The 16,472-nt window shown below is 43.9% G+C and overlaps 2 pseudogenes; both read left to right on the plus strand.

Moving 5' to 3' along the window:
- The first annotated feature begins 3,407 nt into the window (after positions 1-3,407).
- Positions 3,408-5,817, plus strand: LOC136496026 (protein FAR1-RELATED SEQUENCE 5-like; annotated as a pseudogene).
- Positions 5,818-10,788: 4,971 nt separating this feature from the next.
- Positions 10,789-16,078, plus strand: LOC136497473 (E3 ubiquitin ligase BIG BROTHER-related-like; annotated as a pseudogene).
- Positions 16,079-16,472: the final 394 nt, after the last annotated feature.

The following is a 16,472-nucleotide window of genomic DNA, read 5'->3' on the forward strand; positions in this document are numbered from 1 at the left end:
ACTCCCGGCCCCGGGTAAAGCAGACCTTTTCACCGGAAAAGAGAGACGAAGGAAACTAGTACGGAACAAGGGAGGGAGCTCAGCAAACGCTGCGGTTGTTTTGACCTTTTCAGTGTCGCCTTTGGGTGCAGAAGCGACTGTCACCCTGCAGCCTGTTCGGGAGACCGTATCGTATCGTGGATTATTTACTGCTGGTTAGTTTGGTGTGAGAGAAAAACACTATTCCCGGCTGGAAATTTACGATCGTTTACGAGCAAGCGAACATGCTCATGGTCTTTTCCGGTACTGATTGTGCACACCAGTTACCAAAGTCTTCGTTCAGCAGCGTTCTAGTAAGATACTCCCTCAGTTCCTAAAAGAATAGATTTCTAACAAGTTTATAGGACAAATTAACAAACAAGAGAAAAGTTCTTGCTACCTCTTATTAATCTTCTTAACTTTAACTATATTCACCACCTACCGAGAAGTTGAAATAATAAGCTTTAGTGTTTCCAATAATATATTAAATATTGTTGCACCTACTACATCAACTATTGGAGCATCAAGGATAAATGAGTACGTTGATCGCTGGAAACTCCGAGAAAATAAATGGATCTGATGGGTGATGACTGATGAGGGCTTAGAAGTTGATTTATTCATAGACAAATTTTCAGTCTAAAAATATATTCTTTCAGGGTTGTAGGGAGTACTCATTGATTCGATGCTCATGATGACCATGCCACCACAGGGCAATGAGATGAAACACGGTTGTTACTGCATCTTGGTCCTGTGAAAGAAAGCACGTGCACGCCTCCCATCTAACTACTAGCACAAGACGCGTTTAGTAAACAAGGTAAGTCATAAAAAATCCCATATATAGGAATAAAAAACATCCGATCTTTAATTTAGTGGACTCTAATCATTATCACTAATAAAAACCATCAAATCTACTCTATTTTTTAAACAATACTCATCTCTATTATGAAAGATAATTTAAAATACTCACATATATCTATATCTATATCTATATCTATATCTATATCTATATCTATATTGTACCTGAGCAAATTGAGCCCGACCCGAGCCCGGCGGGTTTTAGCCCGCCCACGAACCATACTGGACAGGGCCTGGGCATAGGTCCCGCTGCACAGAAAAAATTTTCTTGGCCTGAACCTAGCCCAAAACACTATTTTTTTTTGCTATTTTACATTGTAAAATGCGCGGGTGGCCCGCCCGGGCCTAGCCCGAGCCCGACCCGAAAAATTAGGCCCGACCTGTTGCCTTTTTCGGTCATGGTGGGATTTTTTTGGCCCGAAATAACCGGCCTTTTTTCGGCCTAGCCCAAACCTAGCCTGACCCACAAAATGCTCAGATCTGATATATATTTATATCTATAACTAATATTAAAGAGCCAAAATTTCTCTCCACCCATTATTCGCCACCTCCTTCTAACTAACTGGTAGTGGAGAGTTGAGAAAACTCGCGTCTAGCCATTAGAAATACAAGGTCCGATTCCGATACGTATTGAGTTGCGGCCTACATATCTCGTATGTGACCCAGACTCATTACCCGCGCTCATACAAGCTAGAACAACTCGCATCTAGCGATGATTACAGAGTTTGAATGTTTGATTCATATATGTATTGGGGTTTCGTTGTAACGTACGGACACGTTTGCTAATTTATATATAAATAGTCATATTTGATGTTATATGAAAAAGAATAATTTAAAGTAATTCTTTAAGTTTGCATCTAAATTATTTAATCGGAGCTATTGACAAAGTGTACTCCCTCCATCCCATAAGTGTCATTCTCGCTTCTCAAGTGGTCAAACACTTTCAAATAACCCCATGAAACTATCCTCCGACTAACCTAATCATTATCTGTAATAGTAACCATTAAATCTACTATATTTTTTAAACAATACTCATCTCTATCATTATGAAAGATAATTTCAAATAACCCCTAAAATTACATTTAAATTACCTATCTCTATCATTAATTTATTATGAAAGATAATTTAAAATACCCACCTAAATTTATATATAAATAGCCATATTTGGTATTACTTCTTAAGTTTATATCTAAATTTAAAGTATATGAAAGATAAAATTTAAGGTAACTTCTTAAGTTTGCATCTAAGTTATCCAATTGGAACATGAAGTCTGTCTATTGACAAAGTGCATACTACCTCCATTTTCTTTTATAAGGCGCATGTGCATATCAAGATCCAAACATTAAAAATCTTTGACCAATAATTTTGCCAATAATTTTTAGTTATTATAACACAAACTTGATATGGTTAGATTTGTAATTAAATCTACTATCAAGTTATCAGAAGTTTATAAATATAAATAATATAAAATAAAATAAATAGGTGATCAAAGTACGTGTAATTTAAAGAGCATGTCATGTCAAGCCGTGTCTTATAGAAGAGAATGGAGTATTAATTTTACCCTTTTCGCTGCCTAGCTCATCCGGCACGAGGCAAGAACGACGAGCAGCCATTTTTGCTGCTGCTGCTGCGGTGCACAACTGCCTGATTGCGTCTCCCGGTCCCATGATGCCGTGTGACCGATAGTGGCAGTGCAGGCCGGCAGATTGGAGCATGGAGCTCTCGGAAATTGGAATCCTTGCTGTGCTACGGTGCTCCTATTGTGGAAAAAAATTGGGTGCACCCCGGGCACACCGAGCTGCTCGTGCTCTCCCCAGCCAGATACACGCCACGTGCACAGGCCTTGCATCGTACGGCATCGCGAAATAACGCTCCGACGGCGGCTAAAACAGAAACGCAACTCGGCTCGTCTACCTTATCCGGCTCAGCTGGAATACAAAACGCAGCGATTGATGTGCCTGTAACCCTAGACCGTGCGGCGGTTGCACGCCATCGCCGTCAAGACGCCCCAATTGATCGTGCCTTGATCCCTAGACCAGTGCGGCGGTTCCACGTCACCACCGTCGTTGCCGATTCCATGGATGAACCAGCAGCCACCATGGCAAGCGTTGGAGCCCTAGAAGACCTGATGCCATCTTCTTCAGTCATGGAGGATTCACGTGCACTAGGAATTGATGCTATTGGTGGTGGTCATCTTGAAGAAGAACAACGACTATCACAGGTCAGTTATCTGATTAGATCTTTGTGCCTTTTCTTCTATGTTGTTTGATTTCTGACATATAGTGTCCATATTTCACAGAACACCATGTCAATTGCCATGGAAGTAGAGACCATCGGCACCATTTCACAAACATCTGGATCAGTGGAGATTGAAGGACCTCATGAGGTACAAAAATAATTAATAAAGTTACATAATATATATGTACAGGATATATGATATTTTGTTTATTTTTAGTACACCTTTAATTGAAAATCTATATGTATAGGAGGTGGTTCATAGAGCTGGGCAAAATTTCATCGCTCCTGTAGTTGGAATGACATTTGAATCTGAGGAAAAGGCTTATGACATGTACAACACCTATGCCGGCAAGGTTGGGTTTAGTGTTAGAAAAAGCAAGATGAAGCGTCGCCAAGATGGTAGTATAAGTCAGAAATACATAGTTTGCAGTAGCGAAGGACATCGAAAAAATGAGTCATCAGAAAAGGACATTACAAGGACGGGTTGTGAAGCTCGTGTTCAGTTTAGTATCTCCAAAGATGGGATTTGGACGGTGCAAAAGGTCGTAGAACAGCACAATCATTATCTTGCTAGTCCAAATAAGGCACACAAGCTGAGGTCCCAACGACAGGTTATAGAGGCCGACAGGAAATTAATTGGGCAAATCCGGGAAGCTGGAATGAAGCCAGCACAAGTTTATGAGTTCATGAAGGAGTTTTATGGAGGGGAAGAGAATGTACCATTTGCTAAGATGGATTGCAATAATGAGATTGGTCGCGAGCGCACACAGTACTTAGAAGCCAATGATGCACAAACACTATCTGAATATCTGAGAAATAAACAGTTAGAGGATCCTACATTTTTTTATGCATTTCAGGTAGACAAGGAAGATGGTCGTATAGCAAATTTCTTTTGGGCAGATGGTCAGTCTATCATGGATTACAAATGCTTTGGTGATGCTGTGACATTTGACACCACCTTTAAAACTAATAAGTTTGAAATGCCTTTTGCTCCGATTCTTGGCTGCAACCATCACAAGCAAACAATAATTTTTGGGTGTGCACTTCTATTTAATGAAACTATTGAATCATTTGTTTGGCTTTTTGAAACCTTTCTAACGGCAATGTCAGGACAGCACCCTAGCACAATTTTTACAGATCAAGACGCGGCTATGGCAGGGGCGCTTGCTTATGTATTCTCAAATACAAGCCACCGTCTTTGTTTATGGCATATTTGCTTAAATGCTGCTAAACATCTTAGTCATGTAATTCATGAGTCGGATAAGAAAGGTAACAAGTTACTAACAGATTTCAAAAATTGTGTGTACGAAGACAGGTCAGAGGCTTACTTCATAGAGAAATGGCATGAATTGTTGGCTAAATACAATCTTGGGAATAACTCTTGGATGGCAAACCTGTATGATTTGAGGGCAAAATGGGCTGCAGTATATCGTGACTCTTTTACAGCAGACATGAACTCGACCCAGAGGAGTGAAGGTATGAATAATGTTTTCAAGAAACGATTTCGTAGGAGACTTGGTCTTTCGGAACTCCTTGTAGAATGTGAGAAGGTTGCGGTTAGTCTCCGTGCAAATGAGTTGGATGCTGATTTTCAGTCACGCCGAAAGAGCCCAGTTACATACAGTCCAAATCTGCCTATGTTGATTACTGCATCTGATTCATATACTAGGAGAATATATTCGGAGTTTGAGGAAGAATTTAAGAGGCAGTTTACATTGTCTTGTGATTTCCTGGAAGCTGCGGGGACAAACAAAACATTCTTTGTTAAGTATATGCAGTCTGACCGTGGAGCAACAGTAGTATTGAACACTGAAGATTCCACCATTAGATGCTCTTGTCGGAGGTTTGAATCCATAGGTATGTATACTATTTACATTTCAATTTATACATTGTAAGCTGTAATATGGGTTGTTTAAATTGGAAACTACCATACATCGTACAGGTTTATTGTGTAAGCATGCTCTTAGAGTCTTCAATACAAATGGAGTATACAATTTGCCATCGCAATATATCCTGCCTAGATGGACCAACTATGCCAAAAGTGGATTTTATATTGAGAAACAAGTAACTAAGACTGAGAGATTTGAAAACACATGCAGCACTTATATCTCGACAGGCCACATCTCTTGCATTGAAGTGTTCTCGGTCAAAAGAACTTCTTGATAAATTGCAGAAAGCCATACATAACTTGAACCTGGAAGCAGATACTTATCTAAGTGAGATGCATGAAAAATCTAATGAGGTTCCTCCAATTCCAAATGAAAATGTCAAGCAACCATTAAATGGAGTAATATCTTTTAGAATTCCTGAAGTAATAAAGGGACCAAAGAATACACGTTTTAAAAATGCTGTTGAAAAGAAGGCAGGGAAGAAGAAGAAGGGTGGTCAGAAAAAAGGTACTTGATCTGCCCACTGTTTTAAATATTGTATTATCATATTGTATTATCATATATATGCTTCATTGTAGGTGAAAATCTGGAAAATAACGATGTAGAAGAAGGGCCATCTTCAGCCATGGATGCTCCTTTCGTGCAAGCTGGATATGCTACTTCCACAATGCCACAATTCAGTTTACTTGCTGATCCTTCTGCAATGGCTGCTCCATACATACTAGGAGGATACACATGTCTCTTAATCGGAGTTGATCAAGATGCTACACTGCAAACAACTGTTAGGAAGTTACATTTTGATGGAGTGCAAGAATAATAAATCTATGTAACTTTGCTCTTTTGCTGTTAGGAAGTCTCTTTTGCTCAGATAGGAGCCTTACACACTTTGCTCTCAATAGGAGCCTGTTTACAACAATGCATTTCAGAGAATCTATGAGATTATTAAGACATCCATTCTACTGCTGATTTCAAAACATCCAAATATATTTCAGATAAAAATCACATTTTACATTTTACAAGTATCAATGAACTATATACTGATACAATTGTTGACAATCTGTCGGTCCTATCCAAACATCTACATTCATCTACATTCAAAGCCCTAGGGATATATTAGTACTAAATCGACGCACAGACCACTTTTTGTATGAGTACAATCGATCTGAGCTAGTGAGAACTTCAGCTTGAGAGAACTTCAGCTTGAGTGGCTGTTCAGAGCCTGATGCATCGATTCAGTGCACAGGCTTCTTGTCCCAGCCATGGACTTGCTCCAAGCTGCAAATACAGTGGCCAAAACGTCTTTAAGAAATAAATTCTTCAACCATTTGTCAAATGTATCACGCTGCAGCACCTACATGAACTGCACGCCTATCAACAAGTTATTTTCTACCTAGCGAATGCTCCCCACATCACTTTCTCATCCATCTTTTACATTTTTTTAGACTATAGCGTGTAGCTAGTAGACATCATCAGGTAGACATGACCTCAGGAGCCTTCAGGACTTGGACAATGGTTCCCCGGCCAAGAACGACGGGAACATCCTGAATGCTCTGCTGTGCTGAAACAATGACACCCATATCAATCAATCAAGTATAATCTGCCCATTTCAGATTCAGATTCTTCAGCTTACCTGAACACCCATATCCTCAGCCGGCAGAGGCTCAGGCGACGGCAAGAGCGCCGGAATAGGCGAAGGCGACGGCGACGACGGATCTGCGCACGTAGAAGGCGCCGGTCAGGTCGCAGGCGGAAGGCAAGCACGCTCTAGGAACGAAGGACTCAGCCGTGTACGGGCGGGCAACGACGGATGGCGAGGTCGCTTGCAGCGCTGGCCGTGAGTACGGGCGACGTCGGCATCTGCGGGAGAGCGCCCCTGAGCTGGCCGCACCACGAGGGAGAGCGCCCCTGTGCTGGCCGCGCCGCCGAGGAGCTCTGCCCTTGTGTTGGCCACGCCACTGGGGAGCGTGCCCATGGGTTGGCCGCGCCACCCCAGGATTGGGAATTGGGATGGGAACGAACAAGCTGAGCCGATGAGGTTCCATGAGCCGAGCCGTCATGTTGTTTGGCTGCCGTCGGAGGATTATTTCGCGTTGCCGTACGATGAAGGAGCTGTGCACGTGGCGTGTATCTGGCTGGGGAGAGCACGAGCAGCTCGGTGTGCCCGGGGTGCACCCAATTTTTTTCCCCTATTGTGGTCACGTTTTGACTTGCGAATGACGAGGCAACCAACTCTGCACATTGATTACGCCGGCCTTCCTCTCTTCTCTAGAGGACACATTTCGTGCATCAAGGCAAGCGCGAAGCTCCCCAAGTCTGACCAGAGGGAAAACGCACGAATGCTCAGCGAGGATCGCCACTGACGCGCCCAGCCCGGCGCACGTCGCACAAAGCTGAGTATGGAGATTAAGTGAGATTATACTTTAGAAAAATACTGAGATGTTGTTTATTTGCTCGTGTGAATGGATGCATGTAATCCGTCTAGCGTATGCGAATGACTATAGACCTTGTACTCCATCCTGTAGTTACTGGGCAGGGCCTGGCTGACGAATAAAGCTTAAACCAGGCATATAATAAATAAGGCAGATACAGTGAAACCGGTCGTCCAAATACGCTTCTTCAAAAGTTTATATGCACCTCCAATCTGAAAGGCTAGCGGACATTTCTTGCCCGCTTACGACGGAACGGAGCTTGCACGTAGCTTCAGGGCCCCGCAAAGAACAAAAATCCACAAAGAGGACATTTCGGCCCAATTGGCTATTAGCCTATTACCCAGATTGCTCCGCCGCATGCGGCCGACCGTCGACGGCCAACGTGTGCCTTTCCCGGCCCCCCCTCTTCTCTTGTTCCGTGATTGCGAATGAGTGCTCTGGAAACTGGAATGTCTGAATCTGTATCTGATACGGTTAAGGGAGCGACGTAGCTGCGGGCGAGCTCGGCAGCCCATTACTTGCGTACGCTACTAATTGCGGGCTGGGCTGTCTGCTGCATTCCGTAATGACCCCGCATGCATGGCCTGCGAACAGAGATGCACTAGGCCGAATACGTATGGGCCGAACAGAGATGCACCATGGCTCTTGCATTTGCTGTTTTTCATCAAGAAGGAAACAAACAGAGAAGAAGGGCAGCCGAGCAAGCTCGTAAATGCCTCACGTTTACTTCAAACTCTCTTTCATTTTTCTTCAAAAATATAAGATTTTAGAATGTGCGTGTATAGTTTAGTGGTAGGAGCTCGACTTCACATAAAAGCAGTGACAAAGCCAGAAAAAAATTTAGGAGGAGCTGAACAAAAGAATAGGGGCTTTTTTTTATCTTCTCTTAACCTTAGCCCCTCCTACCTAATACATATATGCATAAAATTTTAAAGGAGGACTTAGGGGGGCTCCACGTGCTCAGGATTGGTAGGGGGGCTAGAGCCCCCTAGCCCCACCGCTGCCTCCGTTGCTGTATAAAAGCCACTCCTTTTACTATTTAATAGTTAAGGTTTATGGTTTTTTGTTGACATTATTGTTGAGACTTCTTTTAACGATGGAATATGAAATATTTCGCTGTAGACTTTTTCCTAGGTCGGCTTATTTGGCCTAGCGAAGATCATGCCTTTTTAAAAGCACGAGCACCGAGTAGTCAAATATCGAAATTGCTCGGTTGCTTCGCCCCTTTCTCGTCTGTGCTAGCGAAGGAAATCCTTGCTTTCACGGGTAACAAAGCAATCAACGAGTGATCCAAACACCGTTCACTATTCTAGCTTCTTGTCGGGCTAGGCAAGGGGAGGGCCGGCAAGGATCCAAGCACACAGGTTCTTACCTTACCGGGCCATGCAAGGATCCACAAAATATTCAAATGTCCTTCAAGTCACCTTAGGCTCCTTATTGTCGCCGAGCACATCGTGTAGCCTTAAAATAATAATTAACGGAAAATATTATGCAAGCATCCGTGCAAAGCTGGGTGGACAGGCTTTATCACAAAGTAAGTGAGATAAGCTTTTTTCCCCCTATGTTTTATGTTTTCTCTTTTGTTATTTCATTTTTGGGGACTCAAATAAAAGTGTGTTTTTTGTGAGAAAAGAAAAGTGTACTTTTAGAGATATCATTTCACCTCATTGCATAAAAACAAGATTAACCAACGTCCATTTATTAATGCACCGGCATGACGCCTCGTATGGCTGTGGGAACGTCCGGCGTCCGGACGTCGGACAGAGGTAGCCTTCAGACGTCCACGCTTCGTATGGGGTCCGTGTCGCTTCACGCCTCGCGCCCACACCGTGGTGCCCCTCCACACCAACGCGCATGTTAGACGAGCCCAATAACTGCAGCAGACGGCTGCTGTAGATGGGTTCCACTGCATCATGTGCAACACTAAGATCTATTTTGCAATATCTAGATGAAACACTTACAATATATGTCCGAAACAATTAAAGCACTTGCAACATACGTATGAAATACCAGAAAAATATGTTTGCAGTCATTGCAAAACATATGCAACATCTAGATAAAACACTTGCAACATACGTATGAAACACATGAAACACTTAAAACATACGCTTGCAACATGCATGCATATGCAACATCCAGATCTACTTTTGCAACATCCAAATGAAATACTTGCAACATACGTCTGAAACAGATGAACATTTGGGACATAGACTTGAAAACACCATTGCAACATGTGCAACATCTCGATCTACTTTTGCAACATCGATATAAAACACTTGCAACATACCTCTGAAACATTTAAAACACTTGAAATAGATGCTTGCAACATGTAGTATTAGCGCAATATGTTCTTGCTGCTTGGGAGAATGGATCCTCGTCAGTGTGTGGAGTTCTATCCTGGCCGCCGCAGGCTACACGCGGGCGAGTTTCGCCCTGACCATGGCGGACTAGGTAGGCGGGTGCGAGCGAGATGTGCATGGACGAGCTTCGCGTGGGCTGCCGTGAGCTACACGTGGACGAGCTTCACACCCGGCCACAGCGAGCTAGGCAGGTGGAGGCAGAGGTCTTCTTGGCCGTCGACCAAGCGTCTAGCCCCCGTGGTGGAAGCGGTAGCGGTCTCCTTCACCATGGGCGGGCGCGCGCAGCGCGACCAGTGGAGCTTGTGCGTACGCGGCTAGCGACGACGCTCAACACTGGGTGCATATGTGGACGGCGGCGACGCTCGTCTGGACGCGGGCGCTAGCAGAGCTCGTTCCTACTCGACCGAAGGATGGGCGGTGCGGTGGAGCCGATGCAAATGGAAAGATAAGATGTCGCTCTCTTTTAATTTTTTTTTAAGAAACTGTGTATGTCGATGAGGGGAGAAGGCTGGTGGGCCGATCTACAGCCTAGCTAGCCACGTCCGGATTAACTGACGCAGAACGAATGCCCGTGGTGGAGCATTAGCGCTATCCAAATCATCATAGATAGTGGTAGGAATACTAACAGATTTACCTATAAGTCCAAAAAAAGATCTAATTTTTGAAGTGTTACATACAGTAATTCACAAAACTAGGCTTATTTATAGGTCTGCGGGTAAACTCGCTCGCATGTCCGCATGCCATCCAGCCAGATTCGAGCATCTGCATAGAGACGCCTTCGTATCACTATCACCACCGTCTGGGCCGGCACAAAAAGGCGCAACGTGGCGGACATCACCCATCTGGGCCATCGGCCGGCCGGCGACGACACCAACGCTCTGACAGGTGGGTCTAGGCTACTCATTACCGTGGGCCCGGCGCCCGCACGCCACCACTGGGCTGACGCTGGGTGGGGACGGTCCACCAAGACCGTGATTACGCGACGGCAATGGTGGCGAGGCGGCCATTCCAATTTCCAGGCAAAGCGGTGGCCGCGCTTCCTTCCTCAGTCCTCACTCGCCCCCTTCTGGCTTTCCAGCTTCGCCAAATCTATCCGATCTGCGCAGCGATCTCCCCGGCCTGCGCACGAGGTTAGCTTCCTCCTCCGCTTCCTAAGTTCCGGCAGATTCGTTTATTCAATATGTCTGCGCTCAAAATGTGCCGGGAATGAGATGGGTGCGAGGCTGGGAGCTGCTTTATCTATGGCTTGTAGCGACTCGGGAGGTTTTCTGGTGTGCATCAGAGGAATTGGGGCATAGATTGCTGGAAGTGATCAGTCTGTTTTTTTTATGACAGGAAGAGGTTGATCTGTTTTTTCATGGGAGATGAATCTGTATGTTAGCGTAGGATAATCATGTTTAGTGTTGGTCCTTTGGGCCCCTGATTGGAGGATTGGAAAAGGATCTTGATTAGTTGTGGCCTTAGCAGCTTAGCTCATCAGTTGTGTGCTCATAGTCTGAAATTGACATTGTGTGTTATTGTAGTTGTAGTGTGGTGCATTTACATGGAACCTGATGAAGTGATATTCTGTGAACTTCCTTTTTAGGTGCTTGTGAGCATGTATCTGCTAGGCAACAAAACTGGAAAGAAGAAAGTGTATGTTGGTTATATGAGTGCCCCTCTACCGTATGCCATTGAAGAGAATTACGGTGGGTGCTTCTTTGATGACGACGACGATCTTGCCCAAGTTCTTCAAGATCAGGTTGGGTACCGTTTCCTGTGGTCTTTTTAATAGGTTGTGCAATGGCCATGTGTTCCCCATATGTGCGCTTCTGATACGGTGGGAAGACTAAAGAAACTTAGTCAAAATTGTTCATTAATGTTTTTTTTGAGGAATTGATCCTAAGCACTGATTACATTGGTACGGTATTGAGTCCTAGATCCATAATGGGCTGGTTGAGAAGTTATAAAATAATTATTACTGTTTTGCTGATAATATTTATTCACACAGCTTTGTCATGTGTAAGATAGACAATTCATAAATTTCTGTTTCACTAGGGCGGTATGCTTGGAAATTTGAGTTCTGGGCTAAAAATTAGAATCTACAGAATACCATTTTCATGAAATTCATGACAGTGTATTCTTACCTTTTGCTATGTGCTGCTTATGACCATTGTTATCCTTTGTACTGCAACCGTTCAGCATCATTTTGACAAATATGACCTTAAATTAACTTGCCTGTTCATCCACCCTCTTCAGGAAATATTGTATCAATTAATTCAAGGAAGTAATGGTAGCGGTTCATCTAGAACTCATTCGACTCCAAGTTGTAGCTATGGCCAGTGATCGGACATCAAATGAACAAAAATCATCTGGGGATGTAAACTATGAGTTGCAACTAGCAGTTGATGAAGCTTTAGCTAGAGAGTTGCAAGAAATGGAGGGCAAACTAGCCAACACTTCACTTAATGACAATAATGGTTAGTTGCATACTCTATATTCTTTGGTGTCGGAGTCAATTTGTTTCCCAGATTAAGTGCTAATCTGTTGTCTCAAATACCTTTACAGGAAGAAAGCCAACATCATCTTCAGCGTTTGATAGAGGCAATAATTCTGCAAGTAGACCTCCTCAGGTATACATTTCTGGCAAGTATTTTGGACAATCAATACACACTTCCATTTATTGCCAATTACCAATGTACAGGTAGTGGAGGAGGATGGGATTGATCCAGATACTATGACTTATGAGGTGTGTTTGTTTTGTCTCCTCCCCTCTTTTTTTTTTTTTTTTTTTTTTTTTTGTTAGCTATGCTTCTATAAGTGGCATGTGCCAGGTAGCTTTTGGTTCTGATAACCGATATGTTTTGTTAGGAGCATATTCTATTTTATTGCCACCTTGTGGCTATCGGCATTATAGAGATATGTGTTGCCGAGTATTAAAGAAATGGGATTTTCTTTTCATTTATTTCATTTGATTTCAGGAACTGCAACAGTTAGGGGAAGCCATTGGTACCGAAAGCAAAGGGCTGCCTGAAAGTGTCATAGCACTCTTGCCAACTTCAACTTACAAAATTGGAATATTCTCAAGAAAGGAAAAACATGACTGAGTACGTTTTTAAGCTGATTAGGATATTTAATTTTCCATTTTCTTGCTCAACATTTTTTATGTTTGGAAGTGCAGTGGCAATACTGATTAGTTATAAGGTTTGAAGAATATGTTTTCTAGTTGTTTGTTGCATCCTATGACACTGCTACCAGGTGTTTATCTATGTTTGTACTGTATTAACTTATGCTTTTAAGTAACAAACCATTTTGCCACTCACTCTTTTGTACTTATGCAGATGTGTGATCTGCTGTATGGCATACAAGAACCGAGATAGGCTTACTAAATTGCCCTGTGGACATCAGTACCATCAAGCTTGTGTCGCTAAATGGTTACAGATCAATAAGGTAAGTTACCTAGACACCTAGTCTTTAGCTTTTTTTTAGTATGTCTCCCTCCGTTCCAAACTATAGGTCGTTTTGGCTTCTCTAGATACATAGCGTATATATAAATGCATAACAAAAGCTATGTATCTAGAACAACCAAAATGACCTATAATTTGGGATAAAGGGAGTAGTACATAGGTTGGTGGTACAACTTCCATCCTTCTAGGAATTGTTGTAGTTCCTGTGGTTCCTGATCAGTTTACTTGTGTTGGAATTATTTATTAGGATGAGGGCAGATTTGGTGCCCTCGTTAGCTAAAATACTATGTTGCAATGTTTCAAAAAACATCACAAAAATCATGTATTTGTAGTTGTGTACACATAAAGTTTAGTATAGCCGCAACAATTCAGTTTGAAATTCGTCCTAGATGTCAAGAAACAAAATAGACAAGCAGTCAACCTGGCACTGTTCATCATGTGCTGACAGTGACACTTCTGTTTTTTTTTTAATCTCAACATCAAAGATGAATTTTAAACTAGTAAATTGTTGTGGCTACACTTAACTTTAGGTGTACTACATAAATGATTTTTGAAACATTGCAACATGGCATTTTAACTAACGAGGGCACCATATAACTTTCCTATTAGGATTTAGGAGTATGAAAGCTACCGTGTCTCGTAACATGTCATCGTTTTTGTATTGCACATCAAATTTGCTTGCCAACTGTAGTATATATCTTGAGCAATCACCCGAGGTTAAACGTGATGTAGAAATCTTACAAGTTACACCTTCGTTTCACAGTATTTGAACGGTCCACATACCAAAGACTAAGAGGCATAATAGCTAAGTAATCTTTTTTACAGAATCAGATTTTGTCATTCGTCTAATGGAGGGCCCAGAAGGGGGGCCAAGCTGTCTAGGTCTGGGCTGACCACGCCACCAGGACGGGGGCGCGACCAGCGGAGGGGCGGCCTCCCGCCACGCCGCCGACATCCAGATCCGGGAGGATAGGATCTGCTTGCTTGGAGGACAAGATTAGATTGCTTAGAGGCTAAGTCTCCCAGGAGTATAAATACAAGGGCGATGTAACCTTTCAATCTTAAGCAAGAGTAGAATAGGCCAAGGGCCTTCTATCCCCTCCTCTCCCTTCTAAGCCTTGGTCCTCTTCCCCTGCGCCTCTCTCTCTCTCCCCTGTGCCGACGACTCTAGTCCCCCAAACCCTAGCTGCCACAGCCTAGAGCCCCTTCCCCTGCCGGGCTCTGACACTGGTATCCGGAGACCAGATCAATCCGATGGCCACCACCGCCAAGATCATCGACATAGACACTATCTGGAACAATGCCCACAACATCATAATCAATTGGCGAAACTGGGCGACAAGTTCTTCGCCGGCAACACCAGCAGCAGCCTGCTGCTGCCCGACGCCGTCGCACCCTTGTTGCCCGCTGCACCCCGCAGCGACCATGCAACAAGCAGCGTCGCCGCTAGCCTTCCCTGCAGCGGCCTCGCCACCAAGTTGATGGACAACGACGCTCGCCTGAGCAACAACGAGCATGCACGTTCCAAGGAGGACCTTGACATCCACAACATGACCAATCGTTGGAAGACGATGTTTGACGAGTTCTTCGCTCGCACCGACAATTCTCAGCCAATAGCAGATCCACCTCAACCAGAGATCCCCACTCCGGAGATCACGTACAAAGGAGTTGGAGCAGCCGTCTTCCTCAAGCCTTATCAACGATCAAGCAAAGCCGCAGCGCGAGGACGCGCTGCCAGGAGAAGGGGGAAGAGATGTCATACGTCTAATGGAGGGCCCAGGAGAGGGCCCAGAAGGGGGCCCAGGCTGTCTAGGTCTGGGCTGACTGCGCCACCCGGAGGGGGGCGCGACCAGCGGAGGGGCGGCCTCCCGCTGCGCCGCCGACATCCAGATCCGGGAGGATAGGATCTACTTGCTTGGAGGACAAGATTAGATTGCTTAGGGGCTAAGTCTCCCAGGACTATAAATACAAGGGCGATGTAACCTTTCAATCTTAAGCAAGAGTAGAATAGGGCAAGGGCCTTCTATCCCCTCCTCTCCCTTCTAAGCCTCGGTCCTCTTCCCCTGTGCCTCTCTCTCTCCCCCCTGTGCTGACGACTCTAGTCCCCCAAACCCTAGCTGCCGATGCCTAGAGCCCGTTCCCCTGCTAGGCTCTGACAGATTTTCATGAGGGTAGGTGCGCATACGTACATTCATAGGGGTGAGTGTCGCAACTATATTAGGCATTTAGGCGTTCTTTATGGCTATATAGGTTGATCATTTGGTAATTTTTTCAATTGAAACTCAGCACCTCAAACCCCTGGCATTTTCAGACCAAATGTTTCTGCTTCTGCATTTTCAAATTTGCAACCATGTTAATAATTTTTCACTTCTTATCCTGAGAAAGCATGGTCTCTGCTAAGCCTTCAGTGGCATGCATGACGCTGCAGGTATGCCCTGTTTGCAATAAGGAGGTTTTCAGCTAGTAAAATCAAACAGTGCAGATTCGTTTGATGGCCAGCTCCAGAAACTGTCTGAAGTACTGCGTAGATGTGCATTATTTGTATAAGCATGCTGCACTGTTGCTGGCAGGTAATGCACTAATGCACCGCATTGCTCAAGGATCATAGCACGACCAAATTAGTGATATCTCGAGCAAATGCAATAAGATCTCTGCTTTTTTAACTTTGGGACATTCAGACTTGGTGCCACACACTAGTCCTTTTTATCATCTCCTATATCATGTATATTGGTCGTTCATTTCAGTACTTGGCTCCAGTTCTTTTAGCATACTGTCTGGAATGTTGCAACTTGTATTAAAACAGTGACAAATATGGAAATTTAGGCACTGATGGTTTTTAAAAATGTAGCAGCCATTGTGTTTAGCAAATGGTCAGAATGTTGGAATGGTCTGATTTCCTCACAGCCAACCATTTTGGACTATGTTATGGCTGCAGTAGCAATTTATCTTCTTCAGTAAGATCGGTCGTTCCACAATAGGATGGTTTCAGGTTCATGGATGGAATTCAAACTTATGGGTCAGTATATGATTTGAAAATGATGGTGTTCCATGAGCAAGCAGCCCATGCATGGACAAACTTGTGTGTTTCTACGCTACGTTACAAGGCAATGCTTCTTTTATAATACTTCAGGAGACAGAAAGCACGCCACGAAACCACGCGCGTCACGCTCATCTGAAAGTTGGTGCAACGAACCTAATGACGTAACTGACGCCTTACCATGCACAACGGAAATTGAG

The sequence above is a fragment of the Miscanthus floridulus genome, chromosome 12 (assembly GCF_019320115.1).
Source record: "Miscanthus floridulus cultivar M001 chromosome 12, ASM1932011v1, whole genome shotgun sequence".
NCBI classification, from domain to species: Eukaryota; Viridiplantae; Streptophyta; class Magnoliopsida; order Poales; family Poaceae; genus Miscanthus; species Miscanthus floridulus.